Below are 26,198 nucleotides of genomic sequence, written 5' to 3' on the forward strand. Positions count from 1 at the left end.
TGCATTGCTGCTCAGGTAAAAAAGGGGCAACAGTATTGAATATAGTGCTCAAGAGACATATTCTCTCCACACTTGACCATTTTAAAAATACTAATACTCCACGGGATGGCACTTTGGAGATGGAAGAAGGGTTCTATCCACTGAATTTCCTCTTCTTTTCTGTGCTTAGGTACCATTTATTTTCTATGAGTGACAAGAACCCAGGAAGGTAATGCAGGCCTGGTATAACTGGTTGTGACTCTGTGGAAATCAATGGAGTTTCACCAGTTTACAACTGGTCTCACTTTAGCCTATGGTATAGAGAAATATTAGAAGGGATTGAAGTCACAGTTGAATATATAGATTGACCTTCTAATATGTGCTAGTCTAACAACATTAATCAAGACCTATTCAAAGAAAATGCTTTATTTGTAATATCTAACCACCCAGGGCTCAGTTAAGCACCCATGAAAGTCACCGGGAGCCATTTCAGATGGATTAGCTGCCTACAGACTAAGCAACCTATTCACAGAACATGTACAGTTCGGGCATTACCAGTGCCAGCTTCCCATTGTTGTTCTACAGATGTGCTTCAACCACATCTTAAAGGGATCCGCTTCAAGCATGAGAGGGTAATCCTATTCAGTCCTTGGCTGGATTCTCTCCCGAGACTGCTTATGAGGTGTCAATTACTGCTGGAACAAATGAAATGCATATGTATTACAGGTTGAGGTAGCTTGATCCCAGCTCTCCACAACAATGGTAGAATGCAAAAACTTCCTCCTACTGCTATTCAAAATGCTTTACAATGTTTATAAAACTAAGTCACAGGCTGCTGGGAGATGACAGTGGAAATAACCCATCACAGTCAATGTTTGAAGTAAATGCAATAAGCATTAAGTTAGCTTTGTGTCTTTTAGTAAAATACGAATCAATTTGCTGTCCTAAATCTTCCCTCTCATGTAGCAAGCAAGTAAGGATAAAGGGGAAGACTCTCAATTTCTGATCTATGTATTTAGAAGAGTACACATGTTACTGTTTGTCTGAGTTTGCAATGTCAGGCACCCAGAAATAAAGGATGAAAGAAAGTGAAGGAAATATGTCCTTTTAATGCACGTCTTTCAGAGGGGAAGCCTCTCTGCTCTAGCCAGATTAGACAGCTAGGACCAAAATTTGCCTTGGCTTGGCCCAAAGGGACAAGCCCACTGCCTGATTCAGGTAGGTTTGCATCTTCCAGGGGAAATCAAAACAAACAAATGGGAAGAGCCGTCCTCTAGTTAGGATAAAAAGGAATTAGTGTTCCAGGTTCTCCATGCCTCTTGGCCAAGACTTGATCTGGGAGTCTATTAGCTTCATCATCTCCCTGGTTTAGGAGTATAGGGAGAAGTACCTTTTCCTAATGTGACTAAGTCAATTTCCCAGGCTTTCCATAACTACTGTCTTTATAATTAGCCTTCCTTCTGAGAGCTCCTAAACTATTTCCCCTTTCTGTTTATGTATGCACCTGGATAAGAATTCTTCATTTCCAGCTTCTCTAAGGCCATGGGAAGCTGCCTTCTTGGAGGTTTTTATTTTAAGGAAGTTAATCTCTCCCTTGCCTGGCTTAATGCCTTGTCCTTTAGTACCATGTGTCCCCTATCACAGAGCTGCAGAAACAACCCTATATGAACAAATTTCCATGCATGACACACAGTTTTACAAAGTATTTGGGCCATTACGTAGATATCCAAGTTAATACCTTTATTATAACAAGGATGACTGCTATATTCTACACAATTTGCCACACACATTTTGTGACCATTCCACCATTCATTCAGACCTTGACATGGCAAAACAGATAGACTCTAGGACTGGAAGGGACCTCAAGAGGTTATCGAGTCCAGTCCCCTGCCCTCATGGCAGGGCCAAATATTGTCTAGACCATCCCTGATAGACATTTATCTAGCCTACTCTTTTAAATATCTCCAGAGATGGAGATTCCACAACCTCCCTAGGCAATTTATTCCAGTGTTTAACTACCCTGACAGTTAGGAACTTTTTCCTAATGTCCAACCTAAATCTCCCTTGCTGCAGTTTAAGCCCATTGCTTCTTGTTCTATCATTAGAGGCTAAGGTGAACAAGTTTTCTCCCTCCTCCTGATGACACCCTTTTAGATACCTGAAAACTGCTATCATGTCCCCTCTCAGTCTTCTCTTTTCCAAACTAAATAAACCCAATTCTTTCAGCCTTCCTTCATAGGTCATGTTCTCAAGACCTTTAATCATTCTTGTTGCTCTTCTCTGGACCCTCTCCAATTTCTCCACATCTTTCTTGAAATGTGGTGCCCAGAACTGGACACAATACTCCAGTTGAGGCCTAACCAGCGCAGAGTAGAGCGGAAGAATGACTTCTCGTGTCTTGTTTACAACACACCTGTTAATGCATCCCAGAATCACGTTTGCTTTTTTTGCAACAGTATCACACTGTTGACTCATATTTAGCTTGTGGTCCACTATGACCCCTAGATCTCTTTCTGCCATACTCCTTCCTAGACAGTCTCTTCCCATTCTGTATGTGTGAAACTGATTGTTCCTTCCTAAGTGGAGCACTTTGCATTTGTCTTTATTGAACTTCATCCGGTTTACCTCAGACCATTTCTCCAATTTGTCCAGATCATTTTGAATTTTGACCCTGTCCTCCAAAGCAGTTGCAATCCCTCCCAGTTTGGTATCGTCCGCAAACTTAATAAGCGTACTTTCTATGCCAACATCTAAGTCGTTGATGAAGATATTGAACAGAGCCGGTCCCAAAACAGACCCCTGCGGAACCCCACTTGTTATACCTTTCCAGCAGGATTGGGAGCCATTAATAACTACTCTCTGAGTACGGTTATCCAGCCAGTTATGCACCCACCTTATAGTAGCCCCATCTAAATTGTATTTGCCTAGTTTATCGATAAGGATATCATGCGAGACCGTATCAAATGCCTTACTAAAGTCTAGGTATACCACATCCACCGCTTCTCCCTTATCCACAAGACTCGTTATCCTATCAAAGAAAGCTATCAGATTGGTTTGACACGATTTGTTCTTTACAAATCCATGCTGGCTATTCCCTATCACCCTACCACCTTCCAAGTGTTTGCAAATGATTTCTTTAATTACTTGCTCCATTATCTTCCCTGGCACAGAAGTTAAACTAACTGGTCTGTAGTTTCCTGGGTTGTTTTTATTTCCCTTTTTATAGATGGGCACTATATTTGCCCTTTTCCAGTCTTCTGGAATCTCTCCCGTCTCCCATGACTTTCCAAAGATAATAGCTAGAGGCTCAGATACCTCCTCTATTAACTCCTTGAGTATTCTAGGATGCATTTCATCAGGCCCTGGTGACTTGCAGGCATCTAACTTTTCTAAGTGATTTTTAACTTGCTCTTTTTTTATTTTATCTTCTAAACCTACCCCCTTCCCATAAGCATTCACTATGTTAGACATTCCTTCAGACTTCTCAGTGAAGACCGAAACAAAGAAGTCATTAAGCATCTCTGCCATTTCTAAGTTTCCTGTTACTGTTTCTCCCTCCTCACTGAGCAGTGGGCCTACCCTGTCCTTGGTCTTCCTCTTGCTTCTAATGTATTGATAAAAAGTCTTCTTGTTTCCCTTTATTCCCATAGCTAGTTTGAGCTCATTTTGTGCCTTTGCCTTTCTAATCTTGCCCCTGCATTCCTGTGTTATTTGCCTATATTCATCCTTTGTAATCTGACCTAGTTTCCATTTTTTATATGACTCCTTTTTATTTTGTAGGTCATGCAAGATCTCGTGGTTAAGCCAAGGTGGTCTTTTGCCACATTTTCTATCTTTCCTACCCATCGGAATAGCTTGCTTTTGGGCCCTTAATAGTGTCCCTTTGAAAAACTGCCAACTCTCCTCAGTTGTTTTTCCCCTCAGTCTTGATTCCCATGGGACCTTACCTATCAGCTCTCTGAGCTTACCAAAATCCGCCTTCCTGAAATCCATTGTCTCTATTTTGCTGTACTCCCTTCTACCCTTCCTTAGAATTGCAAACTCTATGATTTCATGATCACTTTCACCCAAGCTTCCTTCTACTTTCAAATTCTCAGCGAGTTCCTCCCTATTTGTTAAAATCAAATCTAGAACAGCTTCCCCCCAGTAGCTTTTTCAACCTTCTGAAATAAAAAGTTGTCTGCAATGCAGTCCAGGAACTTATTGGATAGTCTGTGCCCCGCGGTATTATTTTCCCAACATATATCTGGATAGTTGAAGTCCCTCATCACCACCAAATCTTGGGCTTTGGATGATTTTGTTAGTTGTTTAAAAAAAGCCTCATCCACCTCTTCCACCTGGTTAGGTGGCCTGTAGTAGACTCTTAGCACGACATCACCCTTGTTTTTTACCCCTTTTATCCTAACCTAGAGACTCTCAACACTTCCGTCTCCTATGTCCATCTCCACCTCAGTCCAAGTGTGATAGGGAACTTGAATGTTAGTTAGATTTCTGTAAAATAAATATGAGGATCCTCACCCTTACATCTGATTTGGCTGAGATGGTCAAGTGTGCAGGTGAAGATGATCATAACTGCAAGACACTTGTCTAGTGAATGGGCTAATTAGCAAGGCTGTAGAATAAATAATAGATTATGCTGCTGATGAGGCCAAATCTGACAATCAGGATGGAATGAAACTGGTATTTCTTACAGCAAACTCATGCAGGAATAATAAAGACCTGTGTCAGGTTTTCTTTTTGTTGTTCCTCTCTGCTCCAGTTTTAATAGCTGAATTATGCAAAATATCACCTACCAAATCTAAAACCAAAGCCCATATTTCTGTTTGTACCTATGGAACCGTGGATGAATGTTCCTTGTTTTCTGATTGAAAATTGTTGGTGATGCATTTTCAAAATATTGTAACTAATTTAATTTGTCTACATGAATAGAGTGCATGGTATAGCAAATTAAGATCCAGTACTTTGACTCTAGGGCCTCAATCTGAAATATAATTTAGACAGAAGCTAATGAAATTATCCTTATCTGAATGCTCTAAAGGAGATAGGAAAGCAAAGGCCAATTCTGCTATTTCTATATAGGCAGAAACACCCCTCAACACACAATCAAAATAAACATTTTAAATCTATGCAGTGTAATTAAAAGGTCTAGTAAAACAACTGTAAAGATCTTTACAGATGCACTCTATGAAAGACACTATTTTTACAGATAAACTTTTAGGCTCAAAAATATAATAAAATCATAACATTTGAATGCTAATCCATTTATCTTTAAAATGCTTTACTTGCAGCTGTTCATGCTCAGTTATTTTCATGAGAAAAATAGCTGTGAAACAGGCATTGTCCATTCATAGTTCACTGCTACTTTTCACATGTCCAACTCTAACACATTATCTTTTTTTTTTTTTTTTTTTTTTTTTTTTAATCCTTTTTCCTTACTTCCTGTAATGTGCCAGGAGGTTGTTTCATGGTGCTGGACTAAAGATTTTAGTCAGCTTCTGTTTGTTATTGTTAATAATTTAATAAGACTTTCAAACTGTATTGGGTTCTTCCTGATTTATAGCTGTGGGTAATGTCATTTATTAATAAGGGCATGGCTACACTTGCAAATGTAGAGTTCTTTGAGTTAAACCAACCTTTGTAGAGTGCAGTAGGAAAAGCGCTGCAGTCTGGCCACGCTGACAGCTGCAAGCACACTGGCAGGACCACATTTGCTACATTTGCAGTGGCATTGGGAGTGGTGCATTTTGGGCAGCTATCCCACAGAGAACCTCTTCCCAGTCTGGAGTTGTGGCTTGTAGAAAGGGGAGCGGGGGGATCATGGCATTCCAGGCACTGTCCCAATGCCCCATGATGCATCAGTTTGCATCCCAGCAATCCCTCTGCTTCCGTCCACAATTGGCACCATCTTTCAATGTTTTTTGTACTGCATGCTCTGTCTTCCCTTTCAGTCTGCGGGAATGAAGCCTGAACTACTAAGGAATATGCTGATGAATCTTGCCAGCATGTCACGTTTGGCAGTCGAGTTATTCCTTAAGATCCAAACTGACAGTGAGGACTCTAAACGATGATATCAACTTGAGTAACACAAACAACACAAGATTGCTTGTGACATTCAGGGAAGTGTTGACCACCATGGAATGGCACTGAGGGGTGGGATCATATCGTCATGCAAGTCTGGGATGATGAGCAGTGCCTGCAGAACTTTCAGATGAGACAAGCCACTTTCATGGAACTGTGTGATGAGCTTGCCTCCACTCTGCGGGGCAAGGACATGAGATTGAGAGCTGCCCTGACAGTGGAAAAATAGGCGACTATTGCAATCTGGAAGCTGGCAACTCCAGACAGCTACTGCTTGGTCGCTAACCAGTTTGGAGTGGAGAAGTTGATCGCTGGAATCATGTTGATGCAAGTTTGCAGGGCCATTAATCACATCCTGCTCTGAAGAACCATGACTCTGGGTAATGTGCATCACATTGTGACTGGCTTTGCAAAAATTGGTTTTCCTAACTGCAGAGGGGCGATAGATGGGATGCATATTCCAATTCTGGCACCAGCCCACCTAGCCTCCAAGTACATTAATCGGAAGAGGTATTTCTCTATGGTTTTCCAGGCACTTGTGGATCACTGTGGGCATTTCATTGACATTAACACAGCCTGGTCCAAAAAGGTGCATGCCACATGCATCATTCGGAACACTCGGCTGTTCAGGAAGCTGCAACATGGGACTTTTTTCCCAGACCAGAAGATCACTGTGGGGGAAGTCGAAATGCCCATTGTGGTCCTTGGAGACCCTCGCTTACCCTTTGATGCTCATGAAACCCTACACAGGGAACACTGACAGCAGCAAGGAATGGTTCGACAACAGGCTGAGCCAGTGCAGAATGACTGTGGAATGTGCTTTTGGCTGTTTAAAGAGCTGCTGGTGCTCTCTGTATGGGAAGCTGGATCTGACCAATAACAGCATCCCTGGGGATATATCCACATGCTGTATCCTCCATAACATTTGTGGAAGATTTACTCAGGCATGGAACTCAGAGGTTCGATACCTGGAGGCTGAATTTGAACAGCCAGAGAGCAGGGCTATTAGAGGGGCCCAGCAGGGGACTGCAAGGATAAAGACAGTTGCAATACACTCAAACTCCCCTCACAACCAGGTTCCACTCCCTGCTGAAGCCAATATGAGAGTCCACTCATAATAGACTTGGCCAGTCTTAATTAAATGGATATTCTGAATCTTTCCAGCAAGCTTTGCTCAACATAACTTTGAAAAACCGACATTTAAAATTCCCATAGTTGGGTTTTAGAATTACCTCCCGTTGAAATGAATGGGACACCTCACATTTCTGAGCTATTCTTTCAGCCTGTCTGCAGACTTAACCAGATATCAGTGATGGGTTTACCTTTGATTTGCAGTAGGATGTCTAGCTTTGCAAAGCTGAAGAATCTAAATATAAATTTTTTTTTTTAAATGAAAGCTTAGAGGGTGGCTCTCAAGAGAGCAGCCACCAGAGAAAAGAGCTGGGTCATTACCTTGGAAGAACATGCACTAGAAGGGTTGGCAGCTGCCTCTCCTCTATTTTCAGCAAGCAGGAACTCTGCCTTGACTGAGGTGATGAAAACTTCCCTTCCTGTTTTGATTTAATTTAGCCATTGGCTCTCTCAGCTGGGCTTTCTCTCAAACATTGTGCCAACCACTCTGTCACTGTATGTGTGTGACACCACCATCCCATTAAATCCTTGTTGCAGACAGATGTTTGGGGCTATCATTCAAAATTACCAGGTCTGGTATCTGATCTAGTTGTCGATCAAAACCATCCCATGGCTGAAATTACTATCTATGAATTCATGGCTTAGATAGAAAGGATCCATTTGCAGGGTTGTTACTTTAAGTTCCTACAATTCAAATACAAATCTTCCAAGCTTACTCCTAGCTTAGGGATTAGAGCACTTGTCTGAAAAAGGGGAGACCCTTGCACAAATCCTCTCCCCATTACCTGCCGGAGGAGGAGAATTGAACCTACATCTCCCACATCCCAGGTAAGAGGTGGGCGAAAAAGCTACAAGCTGGGCACCAGATCCTACCCTCCATCCAGACTTTGAATAGAATGCAATCTGGTAGATGGCCTACCGGCCCTGAATGTGATTTTTAGGTGGCCAAATGCTTATCTTATCCTGGTCTGGAGCTTAGGTAGGAGAGAGGTGGCCAGAGGCCTAGAGTGAGGTGGCAGCGTCCATGCCCAAAGTAAGATACATGGCTCTGGGGAACATTTATCATGAAAACTTAGATGCTGAGTGAGTTTAGCAGTCTACAGGGTTCACTTTTTTCTCCTACTCTTTCAAGACTTTAGTTGCTCATGTGCCAGTGACAAATTGGTCACTCCAGTTCTTCGATTGATTATGGTCATTGACTCGTACTTCTTCCCAGTCCATGTCAGTGCATTCAACATCGTCTGTCACTGTCTTCTGCCACTTTTTCCTTGGCCTTCCTACCTTTTTCTTTCATCCATCAGGTACCCAATTCTATGCTTGCTTTGTAGGTCTCCAATCTTCCATATGGTGTAATTGTCCCAGCCACCTAAGTTTACTAACAGGTCCTGCTTTGACAGCTCTCTTACTGTTGCATTTGTTTTGTCTTTCTATGAAATGTGTAATATCATCTTCAACCATCTGTGATGGGCAGACTTCTGGATGGGGGATGGGGGGGGAAGGTTGTTAGCTACCATCATCTGCCAAGTCTCTACTCCATACAGTAACATTCTCAGTACAATCAAGCAGTATAACCAGGGCCTGTGCAACCATTTAGACGAACTAGGCGGTTGCCTAGGGCGCCAAGATTTGGGGGCGCCAAAAAGTGGCGCCCCCAAAAAAATTTTAAATGGTTGCAGCCACTGCTGCTGGAGGGGCTGAGCTGCCGGTGGCAGCAGCTGCCTGCAGCCGGCAGCCCAGGGTGTTCCCCGGGTCAGGGCGCCGCCTCCGCAGCCCAGCAGCCCAAGGTGTCCCCCGGGTCAGGGTGCGGCCGCCGTATTCGGGCAGCCCAGGGCGCCTCCCTGCCCAGGGTCAGGAAGCCCCTGGGGTCAGTGCACCACCGCTGCAGCCCGGCAGCCCAGGGCGCCCCCGCCAGGTCAGTGCGCTGCCGCCGCAGCTGGGCAGCCCAAGGGGTCCCTGGCCCAGGGAAACCCCAGGGTGCCGGCTGCCGCGGAGGCACTCTAACCCTGGGTCAGGGTGCCGCCGCCGCAGCCGGCAGCTCGGGGTTTCCCTGGGTCAGGGCGCCGCCGGAGGGGACGGCAGGCAGCTCCCGTGGAGCTGCCGTAGCGGTGCCTGCGGATGGTCGGGTGCTCGGGCAGCTCCGGTGGACAGCCCGCAGGCACCACTGTGGCAGCTCCACCGGAGCTGGGACCAGCGTGGGGGGTGGTGAAATTGCCGTCTGCCTAGGGCGCTCAAAATCCTAGCGCCGGTCCTGAGTATAACAGATTCTGGTTGGTGTGGATATCTCCTTTTTACCAGATGTTATTCATCCTTCCAAACATGGTGTTTCTTTTTCCTAATCTCACATGAATATCTTGACTGCAGCCACCTTCAAATGCTCTCATACTCCCCAGATATGAGAACTCTTCTACCTATTTGTTATCTTTTCCATCCACATACACATTTGCATCTGTAGTGAGTTTCCTAACATCATAAGCTTGGCTTTCTCTGCTTGTACTTTCAGTCCAATTTTTGATACTTTCTGTTAAACCTCTGATTTCAGGGCATCATTCCATTCCATTTCATACTTAGTAAAGCAATGTTGTTCACAGGGTTGGGTAACTGATCTTCACTAACATTACACCATTGATTATGCTTTTTATTGCCTGTTTCATCCAGTCTTTTGCTAATGTAGAGAATATTGGTGATGATACACACTCTTGGCTAAAACCAGTCATAATATCAAATTACTCACCCAGGACTGTATCTGATCTTATTATGCATCTACTGCCATCATATAAACTCCTTTATGTTGATCATCTTGTCCACTATTTCATAGCATTTTCTTAAAGTTAAAGTTGATTAAGATAGGTTTTTGCCAAGAAGTGACTCTTTTCAATGATCTGTTGAAGAATGAATATCTGTTGACAACATTGTCTTCCTGGATGAAACCCAGTCTGTTGTTCTCATAATATTTCATACACTTCCTTCTTCCTCTTATTCAGCGTAATGGTAGCCAATACTTTACCCAGGACTGATAGCAGTGCGATACCTCTCCAGTTCATGCATTGAGTAATATCACCCTTTTTGGCAATAACACAATACCTTCTTTCTAGTCTTGTGGAACTTGTTTTTCCTCCAATATTTTGTTATAGACTTTTGTTAACTGCTCAGTCAAAATTCCACCTTCCACCTTCAGTATGTCTGCTTGGACTCTGAGTTTTTCCATATTTGAGGTCTCTGATGTCTGCTATATTTTCATTAGGTATTGCTGGTCCATCTTCAATTTTAACTTAACTTTGTCATTTTTCTTGAATCTGTGTGTAGTCATGAGCTCAGTACAGTTTAATTTGGAAGAGAAACATTCTTTCCATCATGTGGGTTTCACGAGTTAAAATGTTTTCAGGCAGATTTCAAAAGTTAAACTTCTTTTAACCTTTGTTTTCACATTTCTCAATGGGATGGATTGCAGGAGAAGCAATGTGGCCATTTCAGTAGGAATGGGTAGAGATCATTCTGAAGATGAAGTCAGCTGCTCATTCTGTCTTCTGCTTTTTGTTACATTACATATCTTGTATCATCACAAAGGAGGACGCTCCCTCTGCTTTTTGTATTTGAAATACCAGCTCTTGCGTGGAGTCAGATACTATAAATGTTTTAGATTTCTTATTGAGGTTCAGCAAATGTAGCCATCCAAGTAGTTATGTAAAAACAATTATCTGCCATTGATGAACAGCTTAAGAGCCAATTCAGAAAACAAATACATCTGGCTTGCACAATCCAGGAACTTGCTTGGCAGAGAAATTGAGGGCCAGATCCTGTGCTGCTGTAAATCAGCACAGCTCTACTGACATCAGTAAAGCTATGCTAATTTATACCAGGCTCTGGCTCTGAACATCATTTCTTTTGTTAGGTTTTTTGGTCACTAAATCTTTTGAGTTTTATCTTAAACATATCCTAAAGATATGCCTTTTATGGGATATTTTGAAAAATCTTTCAGTTAGGTCTAAAGAACGAGGAGTACTTGTGGAGGACTTGTAGCACCTTAGAGACTAACACATTTATTTGGGCAGATTTGTCATATTTATTTGTCTTTTTGAAATCTAGCCCACCATGCTGCTTGCAAAAATAATCTATATAGGCATGCAGCTGCACTTCCAGTATACCATTAATATGTATTTACTTACACCACATTAGCAGGTTTTGAATCAACTGTACTCCTCTGCTTGATCGTATGGATAGCGTCATACTGCAGTGTTAAGTAAATAACTCTTACAAAACAAACTTCCAAACAATTTCAGCTGCAGTTCCAGGTCTAGAGTAGTGATATTTGAAATGAGCTCATGAGTTGAAAGTGGCTCTTTAATGTCTCCTGTGGCTCTTTGCAACATACGATATTAAAACACCGTGTAATTTAATTATTAACCAATCAGGATGCTTTTACTGTACTGTAAAACAATTGTAGTTGATAAAATAATACTTGGTCATTTTGCTGTAAGAATAATACATATAAAACTAAATATTTTCCCTGTCATATTGTTTAAATATGAATATCTAGTACTATAGTAAATGAAACAATGAATTCGCACACCTGTGGCTCTCTTGGGTAATGTTGATTGGTAATTTCACTCCTGACCTCTGATGTCTGAGTATCGCTGGCCTATAGTGTAAGTTTGATACCTTCTGATGCTAAATAAGATTTATTTTCTGTTAAAATTTCTTAAATAGAATTTAAGACCTAATTAGTATTGCTAGTGCTAGATGTTGTGCAAAAAAGGTTACCAATCTTCATGCAGAACAGCTTAATACAAAATGACTAACTTGTCTGATTGTCAAAAAGAACTCTTTCTTGCACAGGGAAACTGAGATTTTTGGAAACTTAATTAAAGCTTTCAGTATTAGAATATTAGGCTTTCCTGAGATGTCCAGAAGGATAGAAATGTTTAATTTTATTTCAGTCTTTTTTAAATTTGTTTGAGCATTTTGATTCTCCTCTCTGAATATGAAAGGTTTCAGGATAAAGGTTCCATCTCTGTGACATCAATAAACTTAGTTTCATCTTTTTTGTATCACCTGTAGCCTGAAAATATGGAGAAAGGGGAAAACATATATACAAATCAAAGAACCCATATTTGCCTACATTTCTCTAAGGTTAACTAAACTCAAAATAAAAAATGTAAGGGGGTCACAAATTGGCTGTCTGTGATAAGGGTAAGTTGCCTTGGGCCTTCAAATGAGCAAAAAAAGTGCTTTCAGAAGTTCTATGGGCTGTGTTACACCCGAAGGCAGGATATATGTTCACAATGGTCGCAGCTGGCCGAAAAAAGTTCTGACATTGCTTACATTTGTATTGTAATTTATTAATAGGTGTCTTTTTTATAATCTTTTTTCCCTGAGTTTAGATCAGATTTTGCCGCTGAAAGAAATATTGATTGCCTAACATATTTTAGGTTTACCCTTTTATTGCTGAAGAATGATAGATACTCCAATGTGAGTGCAGTATACATACTTACATAACTGATTTACCTGATTAATCAATAGAAAGTTTTTATCTCTTCAGTGTGATCCTTATATTGGACCCAAATTGTTCTTGCAATTATAGCAATACAGAACTCTCTGTGCAGATCTTCCCATGGAAAATAGGGAGTCAGTTGCCTTCAAGGCACAAGCCTTTCTGGCCCTAGCCATTCTGAGAGCCTTTTGGGATGTGAAGGACTCTTCAGCTGGTGAGGAGGTTGTGGTCAGGAGTGGGAAGGGTAATGTGCATTCTTTCCGGGACAACAGCAGAAAAATTGGCAGGAAGTTGGTGCAGCCATAAGGAGAAGATCCAGGCTATATTTGGCTGTGCTAGAATAGAGCTGTCAGCAAGAAATGGCATTTCACATTTGCATTTTTTTCAGCTCTCCCATTGTAAGATATACCAGGGATCACCCTGGAAGAATTCCAAGTGCATTTGTTCAGCAATTTAATTATAACACATGATAGGTTTATTAAACTTGCTTTGCCTGTATCAACATTTGTGTATTTATTGGATAGCAAGTCCTAAGAAAAGGAATAAGATTTGTTGTTCAAAAAGGAGTCATAAAATGTTAGACAGGCCTGAATACTCCTTTCATCTGTCTCTCTTGGATTCTGATTAATAGAAGTGCTATCACTTTACGGTAGAGACATTAAGCAGCAAGTCCTTACTGATACATTTTTTTTCTTTTTCTTCCCCCTGTCCTGGTTTATTTTTTAGTGTGTGTGTTTTTGTGAAACAATTTATTTTTCTTTAATTATGAAGATCAGAATTTTTAAAATACTCAAAATACTCAATCTTCAAAAAGATTATACTGCTCTACAGCCAAAATGCTTCTGAAATAAATGTAGTCAAACTTTACTAATTCTGGGTCACTGAGAATGAAAATGATGCTTCAAATTGTTGATTGGCTCTAGTCTAGCTGTTGGGCTCCAGACTACAGCAGTGGAATCTCCTGGCAGGTGATGTTAGGGTTTCCATGTTCCGTGACCGTCAAAAGGATCTTGTCCCATTCTTCTTCATGGAAGGTGATCTTGTAGCCTGCAACAACATCGATGGTGTGATGGCAGCCCTCAACATCGTTCACGATCCAGATGAGTGGAGACTGTTCATTGATTCATCGAAGACGAGTCTTAAAGCTGTTTTGCTGCATAATGGCAATGTTTTGCCATCAATTCCAGTTGGTCATGCAGTCCATATGAAGGAAACCTATGACAACATGAAACAACTTTTGAGGTGCATAAACTATGACCAACATCAGTGGCAGCTTTGTGGCGATTTGAAGGCTGTTGCTCTCTTGCTTGGTCTGCAGACTGGATACACAAAGTACTGCTGTTTTCTCTGCGAATGGGATAGTCGTGCAAGAGATTCCCACTACATCAAGAAAGATTGGCCACTCCGACAGTCATTGGAGCCTGGGAGGAAAAGTGTTCAGCATCCACCACTTGTTGAATCAAGGAAGATTTTGTTACCACCCTTACACATCAAGCTTGGTCTGATGAAGAACTTTGTCAAGGCCATTGACAAAACACAAGCAGCTTTCAAGTACCTCCGTGGAAAATTTCCAAGGTTAAGTGAAGCTAAGATAAAGGAAGGTGTCTTTGTTGGTCCTCAGATTCGTGAACTTCTTCGAGATGATGCATTTGACCATGCACTGCGTGGCAAGGAAAAGACGGCATGGAAAGCCTTCCAGTTAGTGGCAATAAATTTTCTCGGAAACAACAAGGCAGACAACTACAGGTTGTTGGTGGAAAACCTCCTCAAGGCATACAAAAGCCTTGGTTGCAACATGTCACTAAAGATACATTTTTTTCACTCTCATCTAGATTTTTTTCCACCGAACTGCGGAGCAGTGAGCGACGAGCACGGCGAGCGATTTCACCAGGACATTGCAACAATGGAGAAACGCTATCAGGGCAAATGGAGCCCATCAATGCTTGCAGACTATTGCTGGACAGTGACAAGAGATGCTCCATTTAATGAATACAAGAGACAAGCCAAGAAGCGCCGAGTAGACACTGAATAGGACTAAACTATGTACATAATAGTTTTTTGCCTTTTGTTTCATAATAAATTTTATTTATATAACCCTTTTGCTGATTTTTAAAGTGTTACATAAACAGGACAGGTGAAATATTATCATGTAAAGCAACCATAAACACATGAAAAGACCTCGGTTTACAATTTATGATTAAAACTCTACTATCTACACAATATACATAGACATAAAATGTAAAAACTTAAATATCTTAGAAACAGTAGCCAATCAGTTGTTTTAATTGTCATATTTGAATTCAGCATATCAAAATACATAATAAATAGCACATTTTATCTCTGAAAAGACGACTTCTCAAAAATTGTAGACCAGTGTTATCTGTGCTGGTACAAACTTTTGTAGGTCATATCCAGCTGCCTTTTCCCCTTAAAAAAATCTATTTTACTTTTTTTCCACCCTCTCCCTGCCTCTTCTCCTCACCCTCCACCCCCAATCAGTTTTCTTTTTCTGATACTTCTGCACTCTGTAGTATTTTAGCATTTTCATGGCAAATGGTGGTTGCAACACAAAGAATCCAGCCAGAAGAGGAAAACACCAAATAACTCCAGCCAACTTTGCAACTCAAGAGGTTTGAATATCTTTCCATTAAGGTATGGCTAAGTAGCCAAATGTTTGGCTTCAGACAGTGATAGTGGCTGTGCAATAATGAAAGGCTTTACATCCTGCTGGGGCCACTGAATAGTGGACTGATAGGTAGACTGTGCTCCTGAAGATATTTTCTGTGGACTGCAGAATCCGGGGTGGAGATAGCCATGTATGCCAGAACAACTTTCTATTGTATTGTAGCATCTAATGCACTTTCTAAAATAACAGTAACAAGTGAAGGAAGTTTGTGTAGCCCTGACACTACAATACTGTAAATCTTGCTGGGGGCTGAACTAGTCACAACCTACTCCTGGGAACATTTGGTGGAAACACAGGGAAGCCATCTATTTCTGCACCCCTCTCAAGTGTTAAACTTTGTTTGATGTTATCCATGTATGTGCCAGTCTAGGAGGGGTTGCAAACACTTTGGAGGACTGGATTAGAATTCAAAATGATCTTGATATTGGACAATCGGTCTGAAATCAACAAGAAGAATTTTAATAAAGGCAAGTGCAAAATACTAAGCTTAAGAAAGAAAAAAAATCAAATTCTCAAACAAAAAAGGGAATAACTGTCTAGGCAGTAATATTGCAGGAAAGAATCTCAGAGTTATAGCGGATCACAAACTGATTATGAGCCAACATGTGATACAGTTATAAAAAAAAGCCTAATATCATTCTGGGCATCAAGAGGAGTTTTGTATGCAAGATACAGCGGGTAACTGTCTGTCTCTGCTATGCATGATTGAGGCCTCGTTTGGAGTACTGTCTAGTTTTGGGTGCCACAGAGGGTGACCAGATGTCCCGATTTTATAGGGACAGTCCTGATTTTTTTGGTCTTTTTTTAATACATGTTCTTATTACCCCCCACCCTCATCCCATTTTTTCACATGTGCTGTCTGGTCACCCTAGTGCCACGCTTTAGGAAAGATGTGGACAAATTAGAGAGCATATAAGGGAGAGTAACAAATGATAAAAGGTTTAGAAAACCTGACCTATGAGAAAATGCTAAAAAATGGACAAACAAAGACTGAAGGGGTGAACTGATAAGTCTTCAAATATGATAATGGTTATGATAATGTTTTATAAAGAAGATGATAATCAATGGTTTTCTGTGTCCACTGGAGAAAGGACAAGACACAATGATCTTAATGGGTACCAGAGGTAGATATTAGGAAAAACTGTTGAACTATAAGAGTTCCTACTGGAATTGGTTACCCAGGGAGGTTGTGGAATCCCCATCACTGGAGGTTAAGAACAGGTTGGGCATACATCTGTCAGGGATGGTCTAGGCATATTTGCTCCTGAATTTGCAAAGGGGAATGGAGTAGAGACCTCAGGGGGTCCCTTCCAGCCCAACTTTTTTCTGTTTCTATGATTCAACCATGGGGTATACCCCAAAGCTGCTTAACCTTAAAATGCACTCTGAATCAGCATAGAAATATTAGCTGATATCCAGATAGCAAGGAATAATTCTGGGAAAGTTTTAGTCAAATTGGACAATGAATATTTTTCACAATGCTAACAATTACCTTAATATTGCTTCTACTCTACGTAGGCACAGGGGTTAAGATTTTAAATGCTACTCACTTTGGATACCTCAGGCTCTGCGTGCTGCTCAGGCTGAAAACCCCCTGTATCGTAACCTTCTCTCCCAACAAATAAAGACAAAATCCCCAAACAAATGAAAACAGAACAAAAGGCATAGGGAACAATAAGTAAACAAAACTGAACACTGTCCCAGGCCGTGTCCCTATACCCTGAAGAGGAAGAAAAGCCAGACACCTCCATTAGGGCAGGGCCACCTGGGGGGGGGGAGCGGCAAGTGGAGTAATTTGCCCCGGGGCCCTGCAGAGGCCCCACGAGCCACTCTGGGTTTTCAGCGACACTTCGGCGACGGGCGACGCCCAGTGAGTACAAGCGCCTCAAGCGCCCGGAAAAAAAAAAAAGCCGCGATCGGCAGTAATTAGGCTGCTCTACTGACACTGCTTCATTCTTTGGCAGCAATTCGGTGGCAGGTCCTTCCCTCCAAGAGGGACCTGCCGCCGAAGACCCAGCCTTGCCCCAGGCCCCCAAATCCTCTGAGCAGCCCTGCATTAGGGAGCTTCTTATTCCCAATCTGTTTTAAATAGAAGATACCAGATATACAGTAGTGGTTGGCATGCAATCAGGGCCGGCTCCAGGCGCCAGCCCAGCAAGTGGGTGCTTGAGGCAGCCAACAGAGAGGGGTGGCACATCCGGTTCTTCGGCGGCAATTTGGCGGCGGGTCCCTCACTGCCTCTCAGAGCGAAAGACCAGTCGCTGAAGACTGAAGTGGCAGTGGTAGAGCTGATCGCAATTGCAGCTTTTTTTTTTTTTTTTTTTTTTTTTTCTTGAGACGGCAAAAACCATGGAGCCGGCCCTGATGTACTCGGTCATCATCTGAGACTGCTCATGGATCCTGATTTCCCCCCCCCCCCACTCACTTTGGAGGAAACTGATGGTTTCCATTGACTTCAACTGCAAACCTATGTACTCAGCACCTTTAAAAATTAGGTCCAGTTGTATCAAGATTGGAATCCAAATATCAAAGCACCAAAATTAGTGGACACTTGAAAATTTGGCCCTGTACTTTAATAATGCCCACTCCCTAAATTCCCTCACAAGAATCTCCTAGTGGTGGAATGGATTTTATATTTGCTATGAATATATCATAAAGAAAGCTCTGATATTGCCTGTCATCATTTTGAAGTTTGATTAAAAGACATCCAAAACAGTTTAACAAACCAGAGGAATTTTTTTGTATAATACATAAAAGCCACTTTGCTATGGATTTAAAGCTTAGTATTCTATAAATCATTTAAATGTGATTTACTTAGTAAGAAGGAGGAAAGTGTTATATCATGTACCATACAAATGCAGTGACCTTGGAAGATGAACTTTCATGTTCAGTCAGACTTTTAAAATGTTGTTTAACCATGAGTCATTTTCATGATTTTCCTCTACAAATTGACCTAGGGAAAGATGGAGGAGCTCTATTTAGCATAAATGTCAGGCTTCTTTTGTAAGTATGTATAAAACTACAATTTAACTTCAACAGGAGTAGAATTTAGGGGAGATTTTTAATTCAAGACTTTGCTAAAATCATGTGCAATCTTTCTATATATATTGTGATAGACCCAGGCCAATGGGGTGCAGGAGTCTGGTAGAGAGCAAATGTACTGGTCACTGGGTGAGTAGTTTTCTGTTCCCTGAGTGACCAGAGCACGGTCTGCACTAGAGTAGTCAGGAACTTGCTAGAACCAATTCAGGCAGACTGACTAGAACACCTGCAGCCAATCAAGGCAGGCTAATCAGGGCACCTGGGTTTTAAAAGAAGCTCTCTCCAGTCAGATGGGGGAGGAACCAGAGGAGAGGAAATGCGTGTGAGGAGCTGGGAGCAAGAGACACAAGGAGCTGAGAGTGAGAGGGTGTGCTGCTGGAGGACTAGTACAAGTTATCAGGACACCGGAAGTAAGGTACCTGTGGTGGGGATAAAAAGGTGTTTGGAGGAGCTTGGGGAGAGTAGCCCAGGGAGGTGTAGCTTCTCACACAGCTGTTACAAGAGCACATAGACAGCTGCAATCCATAGGGCTCTGGGCTCGGAACCTGGGTAGAGCCCAAACCTCCCAACTCCTGATCAGACACAGGAGGAGTTGTTCCAGACTGTGGGGGAGATCACTGAGGTGAGCAAATCTGCCAATAAGCGCAGGACCCACCAAGGTAGAGGAGGAACTTTGTCACAATATGGAAGGGACTTTTAATCAAACAAATAAGACAATTATGAAAATGTCTTTAGCCATTGGGCATAAATAGGGCACTACCAAATTCATGGTCCATTTTGGTCAATTTCATGGTCAGAGGATTTTAAAAAATGTAAATTTCATGATTTCAACCTATTTAATCTGAAATTTCATGGTGATGTAATTAGAGTCCTCACTGAGAAAGGACTTGTGGGGGGTTGCAAGGTCATTGTAGCAGGAGAGGGGTGGATTGCTGTACCACTACCCTTCCTTCTGCACTGCTGCTGGTGGCAGTTTTGCCTTCAGAGCTGGGCAGCTGGAGAGCGGCAGCAGCAGCACAGAAGTAAGGATTCCATGGTATGATATTACCACAGTTACTTCTGCGCTGCTGCCTGCAGAGCTGGACCCTCAGTCAGCAGCCACCACTCTCCAGCTGCCCAGGTCTAAAGGCAGCAGTGCAGAAGTATAGGTGGCATGGTATGGTATTGCCACTCTTACTTCTGCTCTGCTGCTGGCGGGGTGCTGCCTTCAAAGCTGGGTGCCTGGCCAACAGGTGCTTCTCTCCAGTTACCCAACTCTGAAGACAGTGCAGAAGTAAGGGTGGCAATACCACAACTCCCCTAAAATAATGTTGTGATGCCCCTGCAACTCCCTTTTGGGTCAGGACACCCAATTTGAGAAATGCTGATCTTCCCTGTGAAATCTGTATAGTATAGGGTAAAAGCATGCACAAGACCAGATTTCACGGGGGGAGACCAGATTTCATGGTTCATGATGCATTTTTCATAGCTGTGAATTTGGTAGGGCCCTAGGTATAAGTCTCAAGAATGACAGGTATAGATACGAATGATATTTTTAACATCATAATCATAGATTCTTCTTCTACACTGCCTGGGATATTTATGCAACCATGACTAAGGAAAAGCTAGGGTTTCTCCTTAATCCAATGCTTGCTGTGAAATCTTAGACTTTCTCCCAGGCTGAATAGCAATAATATACTTTTATTTGGCAAATTTATTTTCCAGTTTGCTATGACTAGTTGTAGTCTCCTTTTTGGCATTTGAAACCACTCACAGAAATGGTTGTGATGTTACTTGTTTATGATATTTTAAAATGACGTTAAGGCTACCTCTACACTGGAGACCTTACAGCCGCACAGCTGTACCATGTAGCTGCTCTGTGCTGACAGGATAGAGCTCTCCCACTGACATAATACTTTCCACACTGATGCGTCTGCTGGTGTAACTTATGTCTGTCAGGTGTGGGTTTTTTCACACCTCGAAGTGACATAAATTTTACCAACAAAAGTGCAAGCAATGTCTTAAATACTATGTAAAGGCCTATCAAAAAGTGTGATTTTTTTTTTTTCTTAAGCAGATACTGTTATCAGAAGTATTTCCATTGAGCTAGATATTTCTCTGTCTAGGCACTTCTACCACACTCAGCACTATCTCAGGCATTCAGCACAGCGCTATCACTTTAAAAGCTTCCTGGGTCAACATGCCACATTTATGCAAACATAAAATCTCATCTCACAATCTTAAATTACATAGAATTCTAAAGAACACTAGCTATTTTTATATATGTAAAATTTGTTTTTATATCACCAAGCCCATTGGACTATTCAGAATGACTGACTGAATCCAAAACGAGAGTTGGGATTTCTTACCTCTAAGGAACCTCACGGGTTCTGCATTCCACCTCAGGGGACACCACCATATTTTGTTGTTCTTCAGTATGATCTTGGGGAACAAATACAGTGGCAAAGTCTCCCTTCAGATATGAATGGACCACTCCCATTGAGGCCAATGGGAACTACTGTTGGAAATGTATTATTCTGAGCTGGATTAAACCTTGTTCTGGGTTGAATAAAAACCTCATTGAAATTGATGTTTGAACACACCCTTCATTTAAGATGGTTGTGAGACTGTTAAGGGGCTGCACCTAAAACAAATTCTAATAAAGCATGCCCAGGAGTTTTGGATTGCATGGGCAGAAGAGCTTTTGCAGAGTATTGCTTTTGGGTAAATGTGTTTTGGGGGCAGAAGGACAGGGAAGGGCAAACACACAAACTAAGAAGAAAACAGGAGAGAGAGACAGGTAGAAATCAAGTAAGCTAAGCAGAAGCTTGTGAACGCTATATGATTTGGGAAAAGCTAGACGGAGTTTTGGGGTCTGTTGACTAAAGAAGCTCAGGACTGTGTCCTTCTTGTTGCTGGTTCCTCCTGTGTTAGGAGAAGCAGGACTTTGTATATTCCTTGTAAATAAACAAAATTGCATCAAAGAAAACACCAGAGTCCATCATTGTTGACTTCCAACTAGAATATCTCTGCGGCCCTGAACTTTGACTAATCATTCAGCTCAAAAATTGGCAACAGAATCTATCTAAAGGGTTAAGTGAGACTTGAGTGGTATATCATGCTGAAAAAGTGAGGGTTTTATGTTAAAACCAATCATAAGTCAAAACTTTTTTACACATTAGTATGCAAGTTATATAACTTTTGGTAAAGTTTATACCTCATTTGTGTCAACAGTTTAATATGGTGACAAATTACATTTTAAAATGTAGTTTTTATTTCATTTGAAATAGTCTTTTTCAGCAGATGGTTAGTTCTAGTAACTTTCATATTCACACTCTTATGTTTGTAAGAGATCCAGCTGATAGATTCAGCAGTGAAATATTATCATGTGTGATATAATTGCTTATGTGCCTTGAAATAAACTTCAAGAACCATCAACACAATTATTTCTAACTCCGAACGAATTAAAGTGATAGCAATTTTTAAAAGTGACAGTTGCACGCTGAGAATTATTCATAAGGTCTGTCTTATGTGATAGATATTTCTACTTCATTAGGCCCTGAGTCAGGGAAGCACTGTATCCTGGAAGGGTGTTTAAACACACATTTAAAATTAAGTATGTTCTTAAGTCCCATGCACATGCTTGCCTGAACTGGGGCCTTGGATTGTGCATAGTATGAGTTTAGGTGAAGTTTGAGTTTCTGTTGATTTATCCTGAAACAGTGCTTCTATATCCTGGGAAATTTCCCAAAATCTGGGAATTTTTGAGTAAAATATTTGGAATGAAAATTCCCAATTTCCCAAGTTGAAACATTTTACTCATAAATTCCCAGGTTTGGGGAAATTTCCCAGGATATAAAAACACTGTAAAAAAAACTTTATCTGGGAATTTTTCACCATATTTGGGAAATTTTTAGCACTAGGTAGGGAAAAGTTGGCATCACGATATAGAAGCACTGTCCTGAAAAGGTCCTTCTCTTTTTCAGTAGTAAGAATTATATTTAACAGCACAACTTCCTGAACTGTAGCACATGGACCCTGGGTGGCTCACAGAGCATTAGCTGTTGGTCGTTAAAAAGCTGGCTGATTGCATGGTCCTATGTCAAGCTGTCTGGAGCGGGCTCATGCCCTTCAGTACCAACCTTAAGACTGTCACAACCAATTTGGAGTTTTTGCCCTAGTGCTTACCTTCTGTAATTGGATTTCACTAACCCAGTAATGTGTGAACTCATAAAGACCTATATTACAATCTTTCCATGGAGTTGCAGACTGAAGTGCCCAAAGGGAATGTCTATGTGATAGATGGTCACTTACACTGAAAATCACAACAATATCCAGGTTACTCCAAGTCCCAAAGGACCCATCACTTGTCCAGGTCAATTGTGTCTGAAATCTCAAACCAAAGATACCTGTAGCCAATCCTGTAATAAACTAACTAAAGATTTATTAACCGTGAAAAAGAAATGAGTTATTTACAAGGTTAAAAGAAGTAAACATACACACACACGACACAGTCTTGCATTTAAAAAGGTAATATAAGCAGCTCTATATGTCCTTTCGGGCTGGCCATGCCAAGCAGCATTTGGCTCTCTTGCTTATGTTTAGACATCTTTGCCCCTCAGAGTCTAGAAAACATGAAGATCCAAGTTGCTCCATGTAAAGGATTTTTATCCCCTTCACTCCAGAATCCAAGCTGTTGGAATGAATTCATACACAGATCTTCCCTTCCTGGAGGGAGTGAAGAATTCAATCAACAAGGTCTCTGTCCTTGGATGCTACACAATGCCTCATTTTCTTTAGTGTATGCAGGGCGAGCACTTTACCTTAATCAGTGTTTTTTCCCCCCTGTTTTGTGAGTTTTATAATGTAAACATTCAATATAACTTTATACCATGGGATACAGAGGTTAAGTGAGATTAATGCATGCAACATCCTACACTACTCATAAGGTCTATACACCAAACATATTCTAACAATACTAACACAGAGATAAGCCAGACTGGTTTCCAGCAGCTGGACACAAGTAGGGCGATGTCAATGTTCACTGAGGCCTGGAGCCTTGGCATGAGCTGTCACCTGGTCTGCCAGCATCACAAGCTCCACTAGTGTCCAGCTGCTGAACCACGTTAAAATATGGCAGCAATACATAACTGTAAGCAATTGCTACAGCTGCCATGGGGAAACTAAGCAATTGCACACTGTGGGGGGAATAAGACGTCCATAAGTCAGAATGCAGTGGATGCCACTGAAAGGTAACATATCCTTCAAGTTACCTTACCATGTTTTCTGACATACCTCAGTCACTTTTGAGTATAGTTAAACTATTGTATTTGAGAAACCATTGTATGGTAACTCTGGGTATATGCTGAAAGTTTACTGGCAACCACTATATTTTTCATTATTTGGGAATCTTCTCCCTTCGAGTACTTGAGACTTGTTATTTGTCCACACCAGTTGTAACAAATGCTACAGAAAAAGCTATGGCTATATCACATTGTCTGCTCACTGCACCAGAAGCTGCTGCCTCTTTCAAACAATGGACTTCATACTTGAAATGTCTAGTGACCTAATCCAGTCTCCATCAAAGTCCATGGAATTTTTCCATCATGGGAGTCGAATTAGGACCTAGGCCTGGATTTTTTGTCAGATTTAATTCAAGACCTGAATTTATTGGATTTATATGACCATCAGCTGAAATAAAAAGGTTCTCTCTATGAGCCCTTCTATGTCTACACCTGTAATTTACTCTTCACGATAGGAGAGAGCATATATTTCTGAATTTTGAGCCTTTGTGACCTTTTTTTATTCTTCCTGACAAGAGAAATTCATAGGCCCTAGGATTTGTCCTCAGCCAAGGCTCATTAGTTTTCAAAAGAGCCAGTAATGACACTTGGGTTACTAGCATAATGGTAACAGACAAGCGAAATCCTAATGCTGGAGGAGGAATTGTCAATTGAAGCGAAGTGGTTTAGAATAAGACTGCTGTCCCCAAAGAAATCATGTTTAGGCTCAACAGGTTTTGATAGAAAGATAGCCACCTTCCCTCTTTTTGACCATTCATGGGAGGATGAGGGGCTAAGATAACAGCATAAATGTTAGATATTTTACCCACTACTACCTTTATTACCCTTTTGGCTGGATAATCCATCATTAGGGACTTGTGCCTGAATACATAAAGGTACCTAATCCTTGTTTTGGGACCACTGTGATGCACAGGACTCCCACAGAAACCCATAGGCATCTTAATTCAGAACCTAACTTTTTACATTAAAAGTTCTGTAGGGTCCTATGTTTCTACTTCTGTATCCCTATCTTCCACCTAACCCTCACTGCAATTTAAAAACCAAAGGAAGATATGCAGAGACTGATCTTGTAGGCATGCTCAGGGGTTGTCTATTGGATAGGGCCCTTCAGGCAAGTTTACACAACACCCTGGGGCAGGGAAGAAGGAGGTCGATGACGTTGCCCTTCTTCATAACTTTTAACTCAGTGGCTAGAGTACTTGTTTGGAGTTTGGGAGCCCTGGCTCAAGTCCCATCCCCTCCACCTGAGGGGAAGAAGGGATCTGCCACACCAAAGGTGAGTTCACAGCAGGTCAATGCCTAACTCCTTTTGTGTATTCAGCATTACTTTCCTAATTGGGAATTTTACCATATGGCTTTAATCCCCCAAAAGAAAGTCTGAAGAGCTTCTTGTATCTGATTAGTTGGTTCCTTTACCAGGATCCTGAAGATTTGTCAATCGGAAGGCCAACCTGTCAGCATACACACAACCATCAGAATGCAGCATTACTTAGCTAAGCTATACTTAACTCTTTACACCTTTCCTTGCAAGCCAGTCTTTTCAGTTCTCTAACCATCTTTGTTGTGTATTTTGAAATCTCTTTCCAACTTTTGTATCTCTTCAACTAAGTGTCAAGAACTGAACACAGTATCTGAGGAGTGGGTGCACCAGACACTTATAGAGGGACTATAATATTCCTTTGTTGTGATTTGCCTATGCAAAGATTGGACTTTTTTGATGTCATGTCCAACTTGCTGTCCACAGTCACACCAAAGTCTCTTGGTATTACTGTTTTCCCATAATATCATCTCAGTTCTAGATCATATATGTAGATGTTAAGGAAGGCCAAATGTAAACAGAGTCCCTTGTTCTTGCCAATATCCAAGTTGATATATTGCTATCTATCAGTAATTTGTATTTATGTTCTTTCAGCCCAATTCAAGTGCAGTGTTGATATCTAAGCTAATTTTGATTAATTATGAATAAGATTTTCATGACATAATCATCTGTTGTACTGAAGTTCCAATATTACATTTAGCATTTTGACTTCATCATAATTATGGACATACTCAGAATAAGCAATCAGATGTGCCTGGCAAGAGATTATTCTCGATGAACCAATGTTGATTATTGCTCAGATCTCCATGATCAACTGAGTTGTTTTGTTTTGTTTCGTGTCTTTTAGGGGGAGGCTCTCATATTTGTTCCATTATTTTACTGGGAACAGAGGTTAGACCAATAAGTGGCTGGATCGCTCTTTTTTCCATTGTTGAATATTTGTCCTCCATGTGCTTTCCTCCATTCTTCCCACAATATTCATTTTCAGGTCAGCACTGCTTGTAAACTCTGATGTGAAAACTGTTCCAACACAGGGATGCAAAGGATACAAATAGGGTCGGTGCTAGGATTTCTGATGCCCTAGGTGCCGGGACATTTCGCCGCCCCCCGCGCGGGTCTCGCGGCTCCGGCGGAGCTGCCGCAGGCATGCCTGCGGCAGGTCCACCGGAGCCACGGCTCCCTGACCCCGGGGGG

The sequence above is a fragment of the Chelonoidis abingdonii genome, chromosome 2, assembly GCF_003597395.2.
Source record: "Chelonoidis abingdonii isolate Lonesome George chromosome 2, CheloAbing_2.0, whole genome shotgun sequence".
Classification (NCBI taxonomy): Eukaryota; Metazoa; Chordata; order Testudines; family Testudinidae; genus Chelonoidis; species Chelonoidis abingdonii.